Raw genomic sequence first — 24397 nt, forward strand, 5'->3', positions numbered from 1 at the left:
ATTAACACCATAACAAAGAAGCACAGGTAAAGCGTATCGGTGAGTACCTGTTTGTAGGTTTCGTTTGGGTAAGATGGTGGAGCTCAAGATCGTCGTACCAAGGATTCCTCGTTCAGATTCCACTGACGACAATTTTTTTTTTAAACTGTAATTTGCTTCTCATACTTCTTCTTTTGCAAGCTTCATTTTGAAGCCTTTGTTCATGAACGTAATGTACTGTGTAATTGATCTAATTATTTTGTTTCTTATTACTATTATTAGGTTTGTTATGTATATTATTGGCCTATTATTACCTTTACAACAACTACTACTACTACCACCACTACCCCACCCCCCAACCACCACCATCACCATCGCCACCAGCACAACCATTACTTCCCTATGTGTGATGCAACTGTTTCTCTGTTTTTCTGTACTGACTGTATAGTTAGCTTTTTCTGTTCTCCCTATTGCTGGTGTTACTTTTAATTAACGTTTATGCCCGTTCTGCTAGACGACAGCACATAGTACGAAATAAATAGGAGTTTTGGTTGATACTCTATCGACACACAACGTTTGGCACCGATCTGAGAATGTCGCATCTGGAGGTTTGAGTGTAAGTGCTAAATGTGGCATTTGTCAGGAAAAAGAGAAAACAAGATATATCAGTTCGCACATAACTGATTAAATCCAAAAAATTGAGATTATGTTCTAAAACAACGGAGTTATGTTGCGCCTTGCATCACCGCAAAATGGTAGTGAGGCAAATTAGAAAATAAAGACTATGTGTCATATCAACAGAGTGACTGATTCTAAGTGCCAAGAAGACAGGTTTTTACAAGCTGATTCTTGCAGAGAAGGAAACAGCAACCAGTCAGTGATAACAACGCTATTTGTGTACATGAACAGCGCTGATACCGGTTTTGAACCAATTGGTTCATCTTTCTGTCCCCTTTTTTATATTGGAGACGGGGATAAAAGTAAAAAACTATTTTTTCCCAAGAACTAAAGCAAACAAGAACAAATGTAATATAAACTAGAACAGCTGTCTGAAAATGATCTAGTCGCTCAAAACCGCCAACGTCGCTGTTTATGAAAGCAAGTGGCATTGCAGCCATGACTGGTTGCTGTTTTTTTTCTTTGCAAAAACCAATTTGCAATTTATCAATAACCATGGTCTCGAAAATTTCAGTTTTCGAGAAAATAGGAAGAAGAGAGTTTCTGTTTCAAGTGCAGTTAACACTTGACGCACTATTTTTTGTTTGTGATAATACAAAGACAGGAATCCGTCTTTAGGTTTTTAGATAGTAGCGCTCTAGTCAACAGAAAACACTTCTGATATGCTATTTTGGAGCTAGATGTCAAAGAACAGCTCGGCACAATGATCAAGCGCCGTCTACTGATGCATGTTTTAAAGGCGCTCTCCATGATTTGTCGCCTGGATCAAGCCTGGCGATATTCTACATATAACCGAGAAACATTGAAAACGCGTTTGTGAAGAAATGGTATTAAGAAAGTTTTCGATTTCCGCCCTTCAATTCTCGTCACCTAAATATTAGCCATATAGTTGGTTTATCAGATGCACGTTAATCCATCATGTTATTAAATTTTGTTCACGTATTGTACTTCTCACAGTAATAACTGTTGCCTTATGTGTTTGACAATATTTTAAGAGAAACACTGACAGCATTTCTGATTTTATACCGAACATGTTTTATGTCGCACGTGATGAGCAAATAGCAGTTGCACTTTCATGGGAAAATTCCAGTGGATGAAATGTTGCAAAACAGTCTTCATGTCGCCATATGGCAGCTATAGGTAATTACGTTAAGTTACCTCTGATTATTCCAGTTGAGTCTACATAAACCGACTGCAACAGCTGTTGGTACAACGAAAGTAGAATGGAAATGTGGAGTTGTACGGAAAATAAGGAGGATTGACATGTCGCCGTCTTTAGCTCTTGCATGTGCCAAAAACTCTTCTAATGTTTGCGTAGTCAAGCCAATTTAGTGGCATTCTTCCGCGTTTGGTTCATCTATATCTACATATACATGGATACTGTGCAAATCACAGTTAAGTGCCCGGCAAAGGGTTAATAATAATGCCTTAAACAATAATTATTGTAATGCTCAAATAGATGGAAACCGTTTTATTAACACTGATTTTTAACTTTTAATTACAGAGTAATTGTTACTGCGGCCGCCCACAGGTATCCACATGCATGCAAAGTTTTAACCGCAAAGTAAATGTTACTGCGGATATCCGCGGATTCTAGCTGTAACTTTGTCCTGGTCGGCGGCAGCGTGCTTAGCTGGGAACATACTGCTTTGTCAGCCGTTCTGTGCTCTTTCAGTACGCACGCAATCACGCGAGATCGCCTCCAGCACGTAGCCCCATCTGTGTCGTTTCCGTCTGCACTTGGACACTGCTACACAGACACTCAACTTGCTTCCAGTTGGCCCAGGTCTCTGGATGGCTTGGTGTCAGCCTTTCATTGGAGAATAGCCAATCTTTGTATTGATGCCGCCCACCATGCCACCATCACCTTGCTTGCTCAGCCTCTTGACTGTGCAGATACAGGATGATTTTGCAGATGTTACGGCTTCCTCTCTCTCCCCCCCCCCCCTCTCTCCCCCTCTCTCGCCCCTCTCCTGCCCTCCCTCTTGGCTGCTTCTTGACTTCGTACGACTGGACGAGCAATTCTGGAAACACAGTGAAGCTTCTCCAGAGGTGTGAGTAGGAGACAGTTTGTGATGAGACGACTTTTTTCAGTAGGTGCTACAGTGTTAGTTTTAGAATACCAAGGTGAAATCACGGGGATGATCATATTTTGGCGCTAGTAGAACTGGGTTAATTGACCAGTTCTCTCTGTCTGCGGACGTGCTCTCCTAGTTGGTATGTTAATTAAGCAAGTTACGTAAGAGCTGTGAAATGTCCCAGCAAGATTATTTCCCTTGAGATCTAAAAGCGCCATTGACCTCCGTGCTCTTCAGATGGAGTGTATAAGTCAGTGCCTTGACGAGTTTTATTGCAGCTGGTTCTTCTTATTGTCGGCGGACAATGCTTCGCTGAGCTGCATTCCATAGTCTGCATAATTGTAATGTAGAGTATCTAGTAGCCACATGGGATCAAGTCCATGAGAACTTCAATGGCATAAATTTGGCCAGGATGCAAAAGAAGCGGAGGCGCAAATTTTCTGATCCCTGTGTTGTGTTATGGTGTTCTTCGTTAAAACACAACTAAGCGTGAGTGTTGTAAACAGAGATCCCAAGTTTAGGCATTATAAATCGTTAAAATGCGCACGCGAAAAGGTTGCAAGTAGCTAAAATAGGCAATAAAAGGCAACATAGTGGAACCTTACGATATGCCTGTTTATTTAGTAGGCTGCACAATTCAGATTGTAACACAATTCGGATATTTGCATTAACATCGTATTGTATTATATTGTAAAGTAAATTTAAATTTTTAAACAACATGCTGATTGTACTTGATAGAAAAATGCATCTTTCTTGAATGCCTATTCACTACATTTCTTATCGGCTTATTTATTGCACATGACAAACAAGTGCTGCTTTAAATTTTCTGGAGTCATCTTGAGTCAGATAATACATAATTCATCTTAGAAAATTATTTCTCATCATTTACAAAAAATGGTTCAAATGGCTCTGAACACTATGGGACTTAACATCTGAGGTCATCAGCCCCTAGAACTTAGAACTACTTAAACCTAACTAACCTAAGGACATCACACACATCCATGCCCGAGGCAGGATTCGAACCTGCGACCTTAGCGGTCGCGCGGTTGCAGACTGTAGCGCCTAGAACCGCTCGGCCACACGGACCGGCTCATCATTTACACGTTAAAGTGGACCAAAGCTAAGAAAGTGAAATATTGTAGGGTTCGTATCTATTGCCTCACAATTGTCACCGTCTGTAGAATTTTTGATATCTTTCTAAGTTTGTCAAGATTAGGTTTTTTCCAATACACCAACCCTAATTAATGAACGCCATTTCCATTGCACACTCTCCAATTTTTGCACGGCACCATTCATATTTTTAGTAATTTCAGCAAAGGCTGCCATGTTTCTTGAAGCTGACATGTCATTTGTTGCGGGAACCGGAACTCTGCCGCAATAAAAGTTAACTCATTTCTCAGTTTCGAAAATTCGAGGAGTTTCTGCGCTGCTCAGTTGAAGATGTTTCATCCTCCAACGCGATGACCACCTTATACTCGTGAAATCTGGATCGTAGTAAACTGCTGCTGAAATTCATGTCCTGCATCTCGTTATGATAGACTCAGGTAGCCGAGGTGTACCTGGTGCGACATCTGCATCCTTGACGGACCTTCTACAAAGACCTTATTTATAAATGGAAATCTGTTTGTCGACATCCGCAAACGAGTTTCAGATCTCTTCTGAGCCACTACCAAAACCATGTGCTACAGACATTTTATTCATATTATGGAGTGGATAACCTTCAATTCTGTAAGGTGTAAGTTTTCTGTCACCTATAAAATTGTTGTCATAATCTTAAATACCTCGCAAAATCATCTCTGCGAGAAGGTGTACTTAGAATGTTTTATTCACTTTCTGTTAAGATAGAACGCAAAGCCTCAGAGGGACATATAGCGTTTCAGTTTGGCAAGATACTCACAAGCGATCACCAGTCCAACAATAACTTAACGTTTTTTCATCTTTTTCTTTCACAGACTTCCACTGTCACCGCGACTAGTCTTGTTGCTTCACGTTTGACACCCAGCAACAAAAGATTGTAAGTATATAATCATTTTTCTGTAATAATAAGCTGACTGTGAAATTTGTTCTGTTTCTTCAGAAACCCCGGACAATTTTTACGGGCGTGTGGAAGTTGTAAGTAAAGAAATGAAATGAGCGTAGGGCATCGTTGGCCGGGAGGCCCGTCCGGGGAAATTCGGCCGCCAAGGGCGAGTCTTATTTCAGTCGACGCCACACTGGGCGGCTTGCGCGCCGTTGATGAGGATGAAATGATGATGAGGACAACACAACACCCAGTCCCCGAGCGGACAAAATCTCCAACCCGGCCAGGAATCGAACCCGGGCCGCTTGCATAGCAAACGATCACGTTACCACCCAGCTAAGCAGGCGGACGGAAATACGGAAATATAACAGGACAACCAGATTCGAACAAAAAAGCTGTGTCAGCCGTTAGAAATTTCATTAGAAATTCTAGGAAGACATTCATTATACACGTGGCTTTTCTTTGGACAGGTGCTGTGTGCAGAAAGTCAGTATGGGATATATAGGTCAGTCTTGACGCAAAAGTCTTGGACATTTCCAAAGGTGTCACACAATAAACTGTCGTCAGGATACTCTCTTAAAATTTACTGAGTCTCCGGACTGCAACAATAATTTGTTTCGGAACACGAGACATCGTGTAAATTCATAATTTACATTTTAATAATAACAGGCGCTCGTGTTGAAGATAACATGCTGTATGAGAAACACAACAAACCAGGGAAGTAGTGCCGCTCAGGAAAGATATCGTACCGAATGATTCCAAAAACTAATTCAGAATGTTTAAAAATTAACATTGTTGTGTACATAGTTCCGCGGGGTCAGCGCGTACACAAGTTTCCCACCAGAGCGCTCCCCACTAAGCACAACAGCGTAGGCGCAGCGCTCGTCCGTCTCCGCACTACGATATGGCGCTGCCTTAAGAGACGGACCAAATTCTGCTTCCGCCGATCCGCGTATTAATATGTAACGCAGCCAATGAGATTGCTGGCTAACGTAGAACCTTTTCTGCTCGCGGATCACGCTCGCGAAGTGATACCTGAACGCGCGAGGTATTATAACGAGTGTACAGACCTCCGATTAGTCAGTCTGCATTTGTCTGCACCAGTCTACATTTGTCTGTACCCGTCTATAGTCAAGTTTCAGTCTACACCTAAGAAGATTATCATATTCCTGTACATAGCCATGAAGATAAATGTATAGACACTTTGTCAAGTATCAGAGACATGTGAGAATAGGATTAACGTGCCAAGACCAAAGGAAGGTCACACTGTCAATTGTAAATACCATCCAGAATCAAGTTACTTAATGTTTATGCTTGTTATTATTTTACTAAATGTGTGTGAAAATTAATCAAGTTCTGTTTAAAGTTGGTCACCGTCATTTTGCTACTCTAAGCTTGCAAGTGGCATTTCTATCGTCTGACCTAACGTCAGAAGATAAACACGCCACAATAAGACCACGAGACATATTGCTGACACTCGCCTACTTCGTTAGGGCGACAAGTCAAATAATCTGATGGTGTGTGTACCGAAGGTCTTACAGTACGCACACCACAAACATGTTCCAATATTTGACAGTTTTTGAATGGAACATGAAAAAGTGTTTGATTGTGTACGTGTACGTGTGTGTGTGTGTGTGTGTGTGTGTGTGTGTGTGTGTGTGTGTTGTGTGTTTGTAAGTACCTTGCATCACACATCGCGAGATGGCTTGGTGAGTGTTCATATAAATGCAGATATCTTGGCACCGTCGCCGAATCCTTGAGAGGAATTTTTTGTCGCGCGCCCGATACTTAGATCTTGTCTGACCTTGTTAGAGATGTTCGAAACTTTCATCATACAAAAAGGGATATATATGTTGTCTCTGCATCATTTCGTTCTAAATTTCGCCAAGTAGCTCCCTTGACGGTTCAGTCACTAGTTAGGGTCACGCCTGCGTTCGGTTGAAAGAGAGAGAGAGAGACAGAGACAGAGACAGAGAGAGAGAGAGAGAGAGAGAGAGAGAGAGGATTGGGGGGGGGGGGGGGGAGGGGAGACGGGGTAGGTGCGGAAGGGTGAAACACGGTGCCAGAACATGGCTTGCTTCCTTCAGCCAGAGTGATCACCCATCAACTATGTGTCATATTCTCGAACTATGAGACGTTATGGAGAAATATAGAACTTAACCGAGACATTTACGCGAAGTCTCGTAATTGGGAACGGTACGCCGCAACTTCTCCTTCCTTTTCCGCTCATATTCTGTCGGCGAATTTGCCTGCCGCCACCACAGTTTGTATCGGCTGCCTCGACTTCTCGCTCCTTCTTTTGTGGCGTTTATTCTTCCCGTCTGGACTGTGTTTAAATCCTGTAGCTGCCTCCTTCTCTCGTCTTCTAGTGTATCCTTCGTCCGCTTTGGGCATCTCCGTGAGGACTGCACCTCATCTGGCGCTGACTATCGTTAGGCACCAGCTGGGCTCTCGAGCGCAGATGGGGCAACTGGTGAGGTCGTGAAACTGATGCCCTCATTTGCCAACACGGTGTTCAGCTAGACCTGCAAGAGCCATCACAAGTCTTGACGCCACTAGGCAGTGTCTACGCTTGTTTTCAAGAGTATTATTTAATCCTTTCGTTATTGGAAAAGACGATGGTGCTTTAACATCTTGTTGTCGATGAGAGAATTACAGAAATTCCGGTTGGGGGCGACGGGAAACTTACCAAAAGACCATCACTGTATTTGGTTTAAGTGATTTAGAGAAATCACAGAAAAGCTAAATTTCGATGACAGGATCGGGAATTGATCAGTGGTCTTCAGTGAACGAATATTACAGAGCGTCTCTACATCTACTCTTTGTAAATGGCAGTCAGTGGGTGGCAGAAGGAACTTCACAACGTACCATTGGATTTGGTGAGTGGAGCACGGGAAGAATGACTGCTTAGATACCTCTCCATGAGGTGTAATAATGTAATCTTATCGTCACTAGCCCTACGGGAACGATTCGTGGGGTTCTAAAATATTCCTAGATTTGTCACTTAATGCAGGTTCTCAAAATATTGTTTCGTAGCATTTTGTGGTATAGCTACCGTCTGTCTTCAAGTGTGCCAGTTCAGGTTTTTCAGTATACATAGGACGCTCTCCTGTGGGTGCAACAAACTTGCGAGCTTTCCTGCATCCTTTCTCTGCGTAAGCTTAATAACGCTCTCACAAGGAAACATAACCAACTCGACCTCATATTTTAAAGAGAAAAAAGAAAACTTGCAGATACCAACCCTGAGCAGTGGATACTGAGTGAAAATTTGGGTCATAATTCTGATATTGTGCAGTTATGACCTTATGGTACAGCTTTTAAACTATCGCGTGCAACGGTTGTTTGTCCCTCCCGCGGCCCCACAGCTGCCGCCTTATGCCTGAGCGCGAAGTGCTGTACAGTGGAGTTAAGAAGAGGTTTGCGAAACACTGTTTTCACTGTGAGAAAGGGCGCGGTTTCCAACCTGTAGCTGCTGCCAGACATTTCTTTACTTTGAACGTTATGTTTTGATTCGCCGGCCGCGGTGGTCTCGCGGTTCTAGGCGCGCAGTCCGGAACCGTGCGACTGCTACGGTCGCAGATTCGAATCCTGCCTCGAGCGGCATGGATGTGTGTGACATCCTTAGGTTAGTTAGGTTTAAGTAGTTCTAAGTTCTAGGTGGACTAATGACCACAGCAGTTGAGTCCTATAGTGCTCAGAGCCATTTTGTTTTGATTCACACATGCAGTGTAAATGAATGAAAGAATTAGTATATAACTACAGAAGTAGCGTCGCTGTTGTGCATCATTTTCCTTCGATCTTCAAATGGTTCTAAGCACTATGCAATGATATTTGCTCCTCTCTGGTTACTGTATTATCTACAGTACTTTGATCTCATTCAGGTGCTGCCTTTGCTGCACGTAATCGTGTCATTTGACAAATTCACGAAGTCCATATTTTTTACTATTTAGTTTATCTTCCCTGTGTGTGTACTACAAAATTTCGCGATCGATGCGTTTTCTGGTGCCTAGCGTTGCTGGATTCTGACGCTCAGGTTCCTCCCAGCGATTATTTCTGGAACTGGAAGGTCTGGAACGAAACTCCCACTCTTGTGACGCCAAGAAACGAACTGAGACAGTGACGTACAAGTCGTGGAGCTGGCTTGCAGCAGCCTGTGAGCCTTATAACATTTGCATGCTGACTTTGCCTTAGCTATTTTAGGCCCCGAGCATTAAATGTTACGTACCATCCCTCACAACTTTCTTCTCGCTGTGAGAACTTCTGGCGCCTTAAACTATCATCACCAGATGGACTTTCTTTAGTTCAAGGCGTCACAATCTACCAATGACCTACCCAAGCTAGGAGCAATCTGTTACCAATATCGAGCACAAGTATCCTGCTTTCAGTAACGTCTGGATTGCCACAATGTGAAGGAAACAGCGTTTTGCAAGAATTTCAGAATTTGACAAGAAAACCATCAACTAGCTAATACGTAGTTGCGATTAATGCTTCCTTTATGACGTCTTCTGCACCTGCAATGAGTCGCTGTATCGTGTACACGAGTGTATTTCGAAACACCATCCGGAGCCAGTTGTTGCCTTCTTACATTGATGAAATATTTTAGTCGTGCACTGTATCGTTATAAAGAGCGACACAGGGTACTTCCTTTGACACTATGTTTTACTTTCACGTTATTCTATTAACATATGAAGCTGGGAAGAAGGAATCCTTTTGTGTCATTCTGCTTGATGTTAGTGCTCTAAATGTATCTGCAAGATCTCTAAGATACCGATATGTAGAATACCGAAAAAATGTTTTTATATTTCATCTTGAAAAATGAGTTCTTGGTATTTTCTGTTTAGGTTTGCACTCTGAAACACTTGTCCCATCTTAGCGACACGCAACAATGAAGTCTACAGCACATTGGCGTTAAATCAGTGCGATGTGTGATGAAAACCTTAGCCCCGTATCTGAAATATAACGCAACACATCTGTGTGCTCGTAGCGTGGCTATTGTGTACGCTGGAACTGGTTTCCTGTGTCAGGGAGGTGTTCGTTTCCTCTAACCTGAAGACAATGGGCTGGTCTTCCCTAATCTTTCTAAACAAGCTGTGGCTGAGACCCTACGACGCCTGCACCAGGGAGAGTGATCTTCTCAATATGACAGGCTCCAGCACCTGTTGGAAACAAACTTTTTAAAAGCCCTGGTAGGAAATGGTGTTTACCGATGGAAAATTGTCAGTGAAATTACCTGCATGCAGCTATTGAGTCTTATTGGTCTAAAAATGGGTTGTTGAAACAATTTTCGCGAAGCACTTTGGAACCCGTCAAATCGGGGAAGCTAATCGACAGACTGGATTTGGGGGTGGGGGGAGGGCGATGTTTGATGTAGTGTCCTTTGTGGACAGATACTGGGTCGGGAGTATTATTGATTTCTGTTTGGGAGATTTAGTGATCCGCCGTAACCCGAGAAGCACTTCTCCCACAGCGAAAAACTGCGGCATAATTGGGAAGTGCGTACCACCCCCCCCCCCCCCACCCCCCTTGCACTGGTATAGTGTTCTGTAGTTTTTCTGGGTTTGTAAGCGAGGCTACTCATTGGTGAATGGCACGTGGTTTGTAAGAAGCAGCATGTGTCAAACAGTGGAGTCATTAGGTAGCTGGAGGTAGTGTTAGATAAATGTGACTAGTGAAGTTTGAGGCAGATAAATTTGTTTCGGTTTGGTGGAAACTTGAAGCGTATATATATTTTTTTTATCTGTTGAGTTTTAATTGTATTGGTGGCACATTGTTGTGGACATTATCGTTTAAAGTTATTAGAAGCAAGTTGGAAGCGGGTTACGAACTGTAAGTGGTGTTCAAAATCTTTGAAAACCAGTAAACCGCAACTCCGATTCCATAAAGAACCGAACTGTTATGTATAATATGTATATATTTCTTGCAGCCCCATGTTTATAACGTCATATCCTCTGAAATATTAGACACAGAGTGATTGAATTTTGGAGGTGCATTCAATGCCATTTATGGATACTGTCCGCATTATGTCTTGCGGATAGAGTTGGTAGAGGAGAAGTAATAAATTGAAACGTCATTTCTGTTACTGAAGTCTGACTGCACGTACAGTGAAAACGTAGTAAGCCATAAACTTTTCCCTGTTTCATCATTTTGTGGAAGGTGTCAACAAAAAACAAGTTGCAGAACGTTTTGAAATTATGTATAAAATTTGTAGGAAATCGCTAAATGCTCTCACTCTGTATCTACACACACACTCCGCAAGCCACTCGGGGCGAGGGATAGTACCCCGTACCACAACTAGTCATTTTCGTTCCTGTTCCACTCGCAAATAGGGCGAGGGGGAAAACGACTGTCTGTACGCCTCCGTATGCATCCTAATCTCTCTGGCCTTTTTTTCCTGGTCATTGCGCGCAATGTACGTTGGTGGTAGCAGAATCGTTCTTCAGTCAGCATCAAATTCCGGGTCTCTTAAAATTTCTCAATAGTGTTCCTCGAAAAGAACGTCGCCGTCCCTTTAGTGATTACCATTTGAATTCCCGAAGTATCTCCGCAATGCTTGCGCGTTGTTTGAATCTTCCTGTAACAAATCCAGCAGCCAGTCGCTCAATTGCTTCTATGAGGTAATCTGACCTGGTGCGTATTCTAAACGCTACATCAGTGCTCAACAACGGGTAGCACTGGTGCCCTATACACGGTCTCCTTTACAGGTGTGCCACATTTTCGTAAAATTCTCCCAATGAATCGGATCGGACGTGTCGCCTTCCTTACTAAAATCGAGTCATGCTCATTACATTTAATGTTGCTTCACGACGTTGGGTCTTAACATCTGAGGTCTTCAGTCCCTTAGAGTTACAACCTAACCTAAGGACATCACACACATCTATGCCCGAAGCAGGATTCGAACCTGCGACCGTAGCAGCAGCGCGGTTCCGGACAGAAGCGCCTAGTACCGCTCGGTCACAGAGGCCGGCTAGCACAGTACTAATGCTGTTCTCGAGCAATATGGGTTTGTTTTCCCTACTCATCTGCATTAACTTACAATTTTCTACATTTAGAGTTAGCAGCCGTTCATCACACCAGCTAAAACTTTGGTCTACGTCATCTCGTATCCTCCTACAGTCACTAAACGACGACACCTTACCGTAGATCACAGCAGCATTAGCAAACAGCCACAGACAGCTGCGTATCCTGTCCTCCGGACCACTTATGGATGTAGAAAACAATGGGGATCAAATCACACTTCCCTGGGGCATTCGTCACGATACCCTTGTTTCTGATGGACACTCGCCATCGAGGACAACATACTGAGATCTGTGACTTACAAAATCCTGGAGCCAATCACATATATGAGAGCCTTTCCGGAAGCTTATACCTTCGCTAACACTCGGCAGTGCGGCACCTTTTAAAATGCTTTACGGAAATCTAGGAATATGGAAACCAACTGTTGTGCTTCACCCATAGTTCGCAGAATATCATGTGAGAAAAGGGCAAGCACAGTTTCGCACGAGCGATTCTTTCTAAAACTATGCTGATTTGTGGACAGTAGATTTTCCCTCCTAAGGAAATTTATTATATTAGAACTGAGATTATGGAAATTTGTGGTAAGATCTTATGGGACCAAACTGCTGAGGTCATCGGTCCCTAAGCTTACACACTGCTTAATCTAACTTAAACTAACTTACGCTAAGGACAAGACACACCCATGCCCGAGGGAGGACTCGAACCTCCGGCTGGAGGAGCTGCGCGGACCGTGAAAGGCTCCTCGGAAGCAAACCTATGGTAAGGATAGTAGTTTGTAATCTTGCGGGTCCATTCTTTTACCCTTATGTTCCTGTGTTAAACTTTTAACGTAAAGTGTTACTTCTTCCTGAGTATGTTACGACAGCATTTAAAATTTTTTAATTCGGCCAATAATTATATGAGATGCTGGACATCAAATTTTTGTTGCCTTTGGAAGACGATAGATAGGCAATCTAGAACTGGGATCGTGTCCTGATTAGTCGCTTACTAATATAGATTATAATAGGCCTTGATTATTTACTGTAGAACAGAGAGAAGTTTAACCCTGTCTTGCAGGCAAAAGCGATGCTATTAACGCTTGCTTAACCGGATTTTATAGTGTTACGGCGAAACGCATTGCATGCAGTTGATTAGTGACGTAGGCACACTGCACATGAGCAAGTCATCGACTGCAGTTTCACATATACTAGACTTTCAGTCTTTTTGTGTGCGACGGGTTGTCTCTGAATTAAATTAAACATAGTGCCCATACTCTGACTCGGAGAAAGATTTCCCGGACATGTACCGCAACTGGAAATACCCCTGAAATATTGCCAACTGGATCTCCCACTACCCAACAACCAGATCGCCTGGTACATGGATGAAAAGTCACTGGCCGTACACCGATCACTACTGTAATAGCCTGCTCCGCCTGAGAGCAGCAGTCCAGACAATTAATCCAGATCCGTGAATAAACTCTTCCAGTAGTCTGTAAGGCAGGACGTCACGCAGTTTGTCGTGCGCTCCACCCATCGCTAAGTCGTCGTCCCACGTGAGTGAACTATTGGCGGACGCGGCGCGCAACGGGACAGCTGGAATATTCCAGCGCTCCAGCGCGAAGCGGATTGCGCGGACGCGGCGCGCAACGGGACAGCTGGAATATTCCAGCGCTCCAGCGCGAAGCGGATTGCGCGGACGCGGCGCGCAACGGGACAGCTGGAATATTCCAGCGCTCCAGCGCGAAGCGGATTGCGCGGACGCGGCGCGCAACGGGACAGCTGGAATATTCCAGCGATCCAGCGCGAAGCGGTGCGATGCAGTTGCTCCGTCCTGCGTGTGCTGCGCAGCTGCGTTACGCGAATTGTCGGCGCAGCGCTTGAGCGGACGTGCCGGCCGCTATGAAATACGATGTGTGTACCGTTTTTAAATTAAAAAAAGACGTGCTAATGTATCTCAATAATGTTATTTTCACATGAAAGCCTGTACCTTAATCTATTTTTCTACATAATTTCTGTGAATATTGAGGCATTTGTCATAAAGTTGTACCAGTTTTTGAATACCCTCATAGAAGTCTACTGCCTGACTCGTTAACCACTGCATCACCACTGTTTCGACTTCATTCATCGTCTTGAAGATGCTGACCGCCCAGGTGTTTCTTCAAGTGCATGAATAGATGGAAGTCACTGGGCGCAATATCGGGATGGTACGGACGATGATCTAGAGTTTCCCATCGAGAAGGTGTGATGAGATCTTTGGTCTGATTCGTCACATGCGGACAGGCACTTTCTTGCAGCAAAACGTTGCTCTTGCTCAACTTCCATGGACTGTTGCTTTGGTTCTGGTGTGACGTAGGCCACCCATGTTTCATCACCCGTAACAGTTTGGCTTAAGAAATCATCACCGTCGTTGTGGTACCGCTCAAGGAAAGTCGAAGCTCTGTCTAAATGTTTGGTTTTGTGCACGTCTGTCAACATTTTCGGTACCAAACGTGCGCACAATTTTCGGGAATTCAAGTGCTCGGTCACAATGCTATACAAAACAATACGAGAAATAGAAAAGTCATCCCGCAAGGAGGAAATCGTAAAGCGTCTGTTCTCTTTCACCTTATTGTCCACTTCCTGCACCAAACTTTCATTAAGCAGAAATCTTATAACAGCCCGTACTTCACAGTCAGCGGGACTCACGATTATCGGAGGCATCTTATACACTCAGTACACAACGTAAACAAGGAAGAATCATACTGTAGTTGCTTCAATGCGTAGATTAAGGTACAGGTTTTCACGTAAAAATAAAATTATTGAGATATCTTAGCAAGTCTTTTTTTAAATTTCAAAATGGTACATAATTAAAAAAACACGCCTCGTACTTTATCATCCGATTTTGAGAAAACTCTTCAGTGAAACAATTTGATTCTTTTGCAGATCACAGCCTAATATCTTTGTTCGATAACGGCCTGAATTTCTCTTCGTTATTTTGTCATACACTGTCGAGTCACATTAATGGTTCAGATGGTTCTGAGCACTATGGAACTTACCATCAGAGGTCATCAGTTCCCTAGAACGTAGAACTACTTAAACCTAACTAACCTAAGGACATCACACATATCCATGCCCGAGGCAGGATTCGAACCTGCGACCGTAGCGGTCGCGCAGTTCTAGACTGAAGCGCCTAGAACCGCTCGGCCACATCGGCCAGCCACAATCACATTAATATGACCACCAATGAAAAGCCAGAATTCCCAACTTTTGCAGCGCGGACCACTGCGAGAGATACAGGACGAGAGTCAACGGGTTTCTGGTAGGTAGCTAGAGAGATGTGGAGCCATGCTGACTCCAGGGCTGTAGTAGTACACAAAGTTTCGATGCTGAAGATTTATGGCGCTAACAGCCAAGACGAGATGGACTCCTGGATTCTCGATTTGGCTTAAATCTGTGGAGTTTTGTGGCCACGAGAGTATGATAAACTCGTGCTGGTGCTTTTCGAACCACGCACATACAAAGGAAGCTGTGTGTCACGTTGCATTGTCTTGCTGGTAAATGCCATTGCGCCGACGAAAAACAAACTGCATGTAGGGGTAGATATGGTCCCCAGAATGCACTCTAGTGTTGATCCATTGCGCCTTCCAGAATGACGAGATCACTCAGGGAATTCCCTCCATCCTGGACCCTTCCGACGATTGTTGCAGGGTATTTGTTTTCAGACGTTTCGCGATGTACACCTGTCTGGTCGAGCGTAAAACGAGATGCATCCGAGAAGGCCACCTGTCGTCACTCGGTGGTCTTCCAGTCGTGGCACTGGTTTGAAATTTGAGCTCCGGTCGGCAGTAAACAGCAGTCGGTATGATCGCAAGGACCAGGAGTCTGCTGCAGAGGCCTGTAAGCTGTACCGTTCCCTGTACTGTCGTTGAGGAGAGAGTGTCTTTAGCCCCTTGGTTCAGCTAGATGAACAGTTGCGCGTCTGTTCGCCTGTACACATCTCCACAGCCGTTGTTCGCCGTGTCATCTATGTCCTTTGGTACAGCACAGATGCCTCGGCGCCAAATTTGGTTAGCGGTACTTTGCCACGCACAGTGTAGTTTAACCATGGTGGCACGCAAACAGTTTACAAACTTAGCCGGTTTGGACATTCTTCCACCCTTGGCCCGAAAGCTACTGATCACGCACTTTTTTACGTCAACTAAATCACTCCGATACTGCATTACGAAAGCGACTGTACTGTTGTCCGTGTCCCACCGCTCCACACGCTTTATACAGGGTGTTACAAAAAGGTACGGCCAAACTTACAGGATACATTCCTGACACACAAATAAAGAAAAGATGATATGTGGACATGTGTCCGGAAACGCTTAATTTCCATGTTAGAATTAATTTTAGTTTCGTCACTATGTACTGTACTTCCTCGATTCACCGCCAGTTGGCCCAATTGAAGGAAGGTAATGTTGCCTTATGTGCTTGTGTTGAAATGCTACTCATTGCTCTACAGTACTAGCATCAAGCACATCAGTACGTAGCATCAACAGGTTAATGTTCATCACGAATGTGGTTTTGCAGTCAGTGCAATGTTTACAAATGCGGAGTTGGCAGATGCCCATTTGATGTTTGGATGAGCACGGGGCAATAGCCGTGGCGCGGTACGTTTGTATCGAGACAGATTTCCAGAACGAAGGTGTCCCGACAGGAAAATTGATCGGCGTCTTAGGGAGCACGGAACATTCCAGCCTATGACTTGGGACTGGGGAAGACCTAGAACGACGAGGACACCTGCAATGGACGAGGCAATTCTTTGTGCAGTTGACGATAGCCCTAACGTCAGCGTCAGAGAAGTTGTTGCTGTACAAGGTAACGTTGACCACGTCACTGTATGGAGAGTGCTACGGGAGAACCAGTTGTTTCCGTACCATGTACAGCGTGTGCAGGCACTATCAGCAGCTGATTGGCCTCCACGGGTACACTTCTGCGAATGGTTCATCCAACAATGTGTCAATCCTCATTTCAGTACAAATGTTCTCTTCACGGATGAGGCTTCATTCCAACGTGATCAAATTGTAAATTTTCACTATGAACATGTGTGGGCTGACGAGAATCAGCACGCAATTGTGCAATCACGTCATCAACACAGATTTTCTGTGAACGTTTGGGCAGGGATGTGTTGATTGGGCCCCATGTTCTTCCACCTACGCTCAGTGGAGCACGTTATCATGATTTCATACGGGATACTCTACCTGTGCTGCTAGAACATGTGCCTTTACAAGTACGACACAACATGTGGTTCATGCACGATGGAGATCCTGCACATTTCAGTCGAAGTGTTCGTACGCTTCTCAACAACAGATTCGGTGGCCGATGGATTGGTAGAGGCGGACCAATTCCATGGCCTCCACGCACCCCAACCATCTTGACTTTCATTTATGGGGGCATTTGAAAGCTCTTGTTTACGCAACCCCGGTACCAAATGTTGAGACTCGTCGTGCTCGTATTGTGGACGGCTGTGATACATTACGCCATTCTCCAGGGCTGCATCAGCGCATCAGGGATTCCATGCGACGGAGGGTGAATGCATGAATCCTCGCTAACGGAGGACATTTTGAACATTTCCTGTAACAAAGTGTTTGAAGTCACGCTGGTACGTTCTGTTGCTGTGTGTTTCCGTTCCATGATTAATGTGATTTGAAGAGAAGTTATAAAATGAGCTCTAACATGGAAAGTAAGCGTTTCTGGACACATGTCCACATAACATATTTTCTTTATTTGTGTGTGAGGAATGTTTCCTGAAAGTTTGGTCGTAAGTTTTTGTAACACCATGTTTACCGTCCACTGGTAGTGCTGCCCTCAGTGAGCGGTCATTACACCAAACATAGTCGGTGGTCACGTTAATGTGACTGGACTGTGTGGTTGCAACGGTACATCAACTTAAGTAATACACTACACGAAATTTTAAGAGTTTGCAAAGGTAAACACGCCTTATGTAGACTTTGAGTTGGGTTCACTTCAGGTGGTACATTCCTGGACAGGAAATGTAGCTAACATATCGGAATGGTATTTCAACGTGAGAGCAGAACTATCTATCTCCGTGTATGTCTACCGGAGGCACGTGTGCAGTTCTGTCATTGTGCAACGTGAATCAGTGATAGTAATAACCGTGGTATTTCATTAACGATTCAGTAAATCGAAACGAGATTATTTGTAAATGGCATCTCACAAAGAGATGTGATTAATACTCATCGACGTAGAACAATAGGGTTTTCGATGGAACGGTGTACTTCAACAGCATTTAATATCTTGTGAATGAAGACTGCTTTGGCACTGCACGCATTAATACTACAAATAGTCTGTTTGGGTTATTTGGCCGTAATGGAAATCTGTTTGTTGTTAAATCACAACATTTTATCGCTAATTAACTAAATACTTTAGTTATTTGCGGTTTCCATCGAGACCGTTTGTTAATTTACAAGCTTTAGAATGCTTTGCAGCTGAGTGCAATGATATTGATTGCCAAATTACCGAATATCCTTTTGATTAACCCGGATGCCTAACAAAGATAATAATTTAAAAGTGTTTAATATGAAATTAGTGCCTCCTTTGATCGGCCTACGTATCGTTGTATGAAACTTGGAATCAGCCGGAAAAGCTCCCTTGCGCAAAATACATCAGATGCGAACGGCAAAAACCCCTAACAACTGGTAAAATGGGACGTGCCTTATTCCTTCTCTCCACTTGTTTGAACAGACCAAATGTAAATGTACACAACGTTGTTGAACGGCACTATCCGAATTTCATACATTGTTACTTGAAACACAAACCGCAAACCACGTCCACTTCGCGCGAAAACATCAAACTGCTAATCGCGTCTGCTTCGCCGCATCGTGCGTCCATCGTGCGCTTAGGCTCCGATATCGGTGGATTCCACCGACGATCAAAGTTGGCCGATCTTTTCAAAGCAGTATGCCACTACGTGCGCTGTCACATGTAACCGATCTTACCTCCCGAACGTATAGGTTTCGGACGACAATAGGTGAAATGCAAATCAATTTTTTTTTATTCGGTGAAATTGACGTTTTCGTACACGACATATGGAGCGTGAGACACCGGTAAGTTTAGTCCAAGAAAGTGAATTTGTGGCATCCTGAAGATGAAAATATCATAACCGGGTTACAGTTCGCAATTTATGGACTCAAATCACAGGTTTATTCGAAACCGCAAATAGACAAAATCTTTATTGGAAATTTTACGCACAGATGACGACCTCAAAAAATAATTAGTTCAAGCGAAAAGGATGGCGTATCTTATATGCTTATAGCAACTGTACTGGATGTTTTTTGTGATAGGTGGTCATTAGTTGTCTACAAATTATTATTATTACTGTTTGAATGGCTCTGAGCACTATGGGACTCAACTTCTGAGGTCATTAGTCCCCTAGAGCTTAGAACGACTTAAACCTAACTAACGTAAGGACATCACACACATCCATGCCCCAGACCGGATCCGAACCTGCGATCGTAGCAGTCGCGCGGTTCCAGGCAGTAGCGCCTAGAACCGCTTGGTCACTACGGCCGGCTATTACTGTTTCCTGGCGTTCTATGCCAGTAGGATAATGATTCTGTTAACATGAAGTGGTTTGCAAATGTGGTGTTCGGTATGTTGATGATGATGTTTGGTTTGCCGAACGCTGAACTGCGCGGTGATCAGCGCCCGCACAAAGGGCCAAGTTTTTCACACTCCATTTTTTTACGCAGTCCAATATAGCCATTATCACGAATGATGATGATGATGAAATGATAAGGACAATACAAACACCCAGTCTCCGGGCAGACAATATCCATAAACCGGCTGGGAATCGAACCCGGGACCTATGTTCGGTATGTTTTTCCACTTTTAAGTGCTTCAAGTTTTCTATCTTATGCTACACTTTATACTTGTCTTTCACTCGTGTGCTAAATGATAGTTATTGAAGGTTAACTGACGCACGTCTGCACATCGTTAAATAAATACAGCGAAGCCGGCCGATGTGGCCGAGAGGTTCTAGGCGCTAAAGTCTGGAACCGTGGGACCGCTACGGTCGCAGGTTCGAATCCTGCCTCAGGCATGGATGTGTGTGGTCCTTAGTTAGGTTTAAGTAGTTCTAAGTTCTAATTCCCACAGTGCCCAGAGCCAAATACAGCAAAGCAATGTGTTTATAACTAGCTCTTCAAGGTCACCACGAATTATTTCGAGTATGCAACAGAATATTTCTCCTGTCATCTCATATATTCGTAAAACTTGTTTGGTTATTCCTACAACTGAGGACAGTGTGTGCAGTATTAGCCACCTTCTTTACGAGACAGGAAAGCTCATTCACATGGATTCGGCGTCTATTTAAGAGCAGACGTCGCTGTGCACCCCTCGTATCCAAGCACAGAGGCGTAGTTGTATCCACCCCACCCTAAGAGGTTAAAACCAAACCTACTTCATACATAGAATAGATTCTAACCTAAACTCCTTGACCCTGCCAAAATCCGGCGGAGGAAATCGGACGCACTATGACCACTCTGTCTGCCTATTTTACCGGGAGGTATCTGACGTCGGTGTCTGACGACCATTTTCGCTGTCCCTGTGAACGCAGGCAGAAGGCAACCGCATAGCCTTGCGTTGAATGCTTTCTGGAAATCAGTAAACACGCCAAAAATCACATCTAAGCTACCTACATGCTTTCCGGCTCTCAGGAACGAACGGAGCAAGCTGCGTTTCCCAAGAGTGGTACTTGCAGGAACCGTTGACTCCCGGGGGAGCCTTTGGAATTGATGGTGAGACAGCGAAACGCAGCTTCGTACGAGTGAGTCATACCCGTAGAGGCTAAAATGTAACCTACTTCACACATAAAGTAGATTATAACCTAACCTAATCCCCTTGATCCTGCCGAAAACCGACGAAGGAGATCGGTCGGAGTATGACAACGTATCGGCCGATATTATCGGGCGAACTCTGGTGACGGTGTGGGGCGCCCGTTGTCGGTGCCACTGTGATGATGTTCAGTTTGTGGGCCGCTCAAATGCGCTGTTATGAGCGCCCGTACAAATTCCCAACCTTTGCTCAGCCCAATCTCGCCACTTTCGCGAATGATGATGAAACGATGAGGAAAACACAAACACAGTCATCTCGTTGTTGTTGTTGTGGTCTTCAGTCCTGAGACTGGTTTGATGCAGCTCTCCATGCTACTCTATCCTGTGCAAGCTTCTTCATCTCCCAGTACCTACTGCAACCTACATCCTTCTGAATCTGCTTAGTGTACTCATCTCTCGGTCTCCCTCTACGATTTTTACCCTCCACACTGCCCTCCAATGCTAAATTTGTGATCCCTTGATGCCTCAAAACATGTCCTGTCCTACCAACCGATCCCTTCTTCTAGTCAAGTTGTGCCACAATCTTCTCTTCTCCCCAATCCTATTCAATACCTCCTCATTTGTTACGTGATCTATCCACCTTATCTTCAGTATTCTTCTGTAGCACCACATTTCGAAAGCTTCTATTCTCTTCTTGTCCAAACTAGTTATCGTCAATGTTTCACTTCCATACATGGCTACACTCAAAACAAATATTTTCAGAAATGACTTCCTGACACTTAAATCTATATTCGATGTTAACAAATTCCTCTTCTTCAGAAACGCTTTCCTTGCCATTGCCAGTCTACATTTTATATCCTCTCTACTTCGACCATCATCAGTTATTTTACTTCCTAAATAGCAAAACTCCTTTACTGCTTTAAGTGTCTCATTTCCTAATCTAATTCCCTCAGCATCACCCGATTTAATTGGACTACATTCCATTATCCTCGTTTTGCTTTTGTTGATGTTCATCTTATATACTCCTCTCAAGACACTGTCCATTCCATTCAACTGCTCTTCCAAGTCCTTTGCCGTCTCTGACAGAATTACAATGTCATCGGCGAACAGGCAGGTGAAAATCCCTGACCCCGCCGGGAACCGAAGCCGGGACCCCGTGCGCCGGAAGCGAAAACGCGACTGCGAGACCACGAGCTGCGGACGGTGCAACTCTACCCGCCACCGCGTGTAGAGCTTTGCGCGACGTCGCAGAATCTCCGAGGAGCACCGGAAACACGTTTCAGTAATACTGATCAAGCTTCGAAATAGAGAGACGTACAGTTGGTTGAAATATTTACTTATTTCGCTTGTAAAAGACGTCATAGCCGAAATGTTACTCCTGGAACTGCGACTGCAGACGTAAGACCACAAAAACAAACGCGACGCTTAGTTGCGGGCAGCAGGGCGGCCGCCGAGCGAGCACACGGGGCGTTGTGTAATTCGCGCCAGTCACGGCGGCAGGTGGGGTAATTACTACTCATCCGCGCCAACACCGAGGCGCTGCCTTTCATCAGCGCGGACGCTGCCGCTTTGCCAACAGTGAGTCATCAGTTTCTGCTTCTCCTTTACGGACGGCGGGTTCCGGGTCTGCTGGTCGCCGCTGACAAACTATCGGCCGGCCGATCGGCGGATCTCACGGGAAAGCGAGTCGGCCGGCCGTTGGCTCTGCCTCTGCCTCAGGCTTTGTCCAGTCCGACGCCGGGCCGGCGCCTCGCTAGCTGAGCGACCCAAGGCCGACCCGCCGGCCGCCGGCCGCTGTCCATTTACGGACGCGACGTCAACGCCGCAAACTGGTTCCCCCGCACTCTCCGACGACGATGCGCCTTGTTTGGATCAATTTTTTTTCCGCCGCTTGCCGCACGAGAAGTTGCTACAGCCTGTGCCATCGTCCCTCGGGAATATTCCCACGATCTGGATGCAAACCGACAACCAGCTGTTCGTTGCACATGGGCGTCGCGTCATGCTGCAGGCGAATCATTTGTTGACAGCCGAAGAACGGAGACGTAAGCAATCCAACTAGATCTTGGAAGTGCTGACTCACACTTTAGAAGCCATATCCTGAAAAAGTGGGAACACAGGTGACAAGATAGTACAGAATCCAGTAAACTAGGGGCCATCGAATACGCCAAGCCGGTTGGAGTGGCCGAGCGGTTCTAGGCGCTACAGTCTGGAACCGCGCGACCGCTACGGTCGCAGGCTCCAATCCTGCCTTGGGCATGGATATGTGTGATGCCCTTAGGTTAGTTGGTTTAAGTAGTTCTAAGTTATAGGGGACTGATGACCTGAGATGTAAAGTCCCATAGTGCTCAGAGCCATTTGAACCATTTGAATACACCAACCACCAAGATGTATCAGACCTGCGGCTACGAAGCCCACTAAGGGAAGGTATTGCTTTGTAACTTGTCAGGACAGCTGACGAACTTCTGCTAAAAGAACCGTCCCCGTAGTACGTGTGTGGACGAACGTTAGCGTTTCGCCGCATCCTCGAACATTCTACAGCCAGCCAAAGATCTGCGGCCACCAGTGGCTTAAGGACATGACCTGTCAGAGATTCAAATGGTTCAAATGGCTCTAAGCACTGTGGGACTTAACATTTGAGGTCATCAGTCCCTCATACTTAGAACTATTTAAACCTAACTAACATAAGGACATCGCACACATCCATGCCTGAGGCAGGATTCGAACCTGCGACTGTCGCGGCAGCGCAGTTCCGGACTGAAGCGTTTAGAACCGCATGGCCACAGCGGCATGCTGTCAGATTCTAGCTGATGATGACACAGCCACAAGTTGTCTGTCATTCTTCGTACGAACGAAGACAACGCCGTTGACTGTTTAAGGAGCGGACATGGGAGGGTTCGTCTCTCCCGCTGATCTACCCCCTGAGGCGCCACGTAATCCGTTACTCACACTGGATGACAAAATATCCCTATTTCTCTTACTGATGATACTAAACTAGCTGCAACTAATAGGCTGTCATTTTAAATTTTCCTCAGTGACCTTCGTTCATTTTTGAGCATTTAATCACAGTAAACTAGTGCTCAAGACAGGATCCATGGACTAATAATAATGTATTTGAGTCCCTATATATTTAAAATCCGTCGATATCATCAACATAATCAGCGATAGGACCGCTGTTTTTCTCTATATTAATAAATGATTTGGCGGACAGCGTGTTGAGCAATCTGCGGTTGTTTGCTGCTGATGCTGTGGTGTACGATAAGTTGTCGAAGGTAATTAGGAAGATACAAGACGACTTAGACAAAATTTCCAGTTGATGTGATGAATGGCAGCCACTCCTAAATGTGGAAAAATGTAAGTTAATGCGGATGAGTAGGAAAATCAAACCTGTAATAAAAGAATTTGAAGCCAGAAGAGCAAGGATGACAACAGCATTTTTAAAAATACTTTGTAACAACAGTATGGCCTTATTGTAAAGTTGTTCTTGTAATTCCATTTAACCTGTAGATGAGGTCTTACCCTCGAAACATGTCGCTAAATAAATAAGTAATACAAAGTTTGTGACTGGTAGCTGTAATTTTTTAAAAAAATAAACCTTTACACAAACTTGTAATGTTTGTATACAGTTCTGCTGGTGTCCTGCTTCACACAGTCAAGTGGTTTATTTACCTGGGCGTAACGTAGCAAATCGATATGACATGAGAAGTGTGGTAGGGAGGGCGAATGGTCGATCTCGGTTTAATGGGAGAATTTTAGGAAAGAGTGGTTCACCTGTGAAGGAGAGCGCATATAGGACGCTGGTGCGACCTATTCTTGAGTACTGCTCGAGTGTTTGGG

The 24397-nt window shown here is 44.6% G+C and overlaps 1 long non-coding RNA gene across 1 annotated transcript in view; it reads left to right on the top strand.

The window, feature by feature from the left end:
• The window catches only part of LOC126272463 (uncharacterized), a 150707-nt gene that overhangs the window by 48374 nt on the left and 77936 nt on the right, over nt 1–24397 (top strand). The window contains exon 2 of the long non-coding RNA XR_007549225.1: nt 4688–4749. This is a non-coding gene — a long non-coding RNA (uncharacterized LOC126272463). The remainder of the gene's footprint in view (nt 1–4687; nt 4750–24397) is intronic.

Source organism: Schistocerca gregaria, chromosome 5 (assembly GCF_023897955.1).
Source record: "Schistocerca gregaria isolate iqSchGreg1 chromosome 5, iqSchGreg1.2, whole genome shotgun sequence".
In the NCBI taxonomy this organism is placed as follows: domain Eukaryota; kingdom Metazoa; phylum Arthropoda; class Insecta; order Orthoptera; family Acrididae; genus Schistocerca; species Schistocerca gregaria.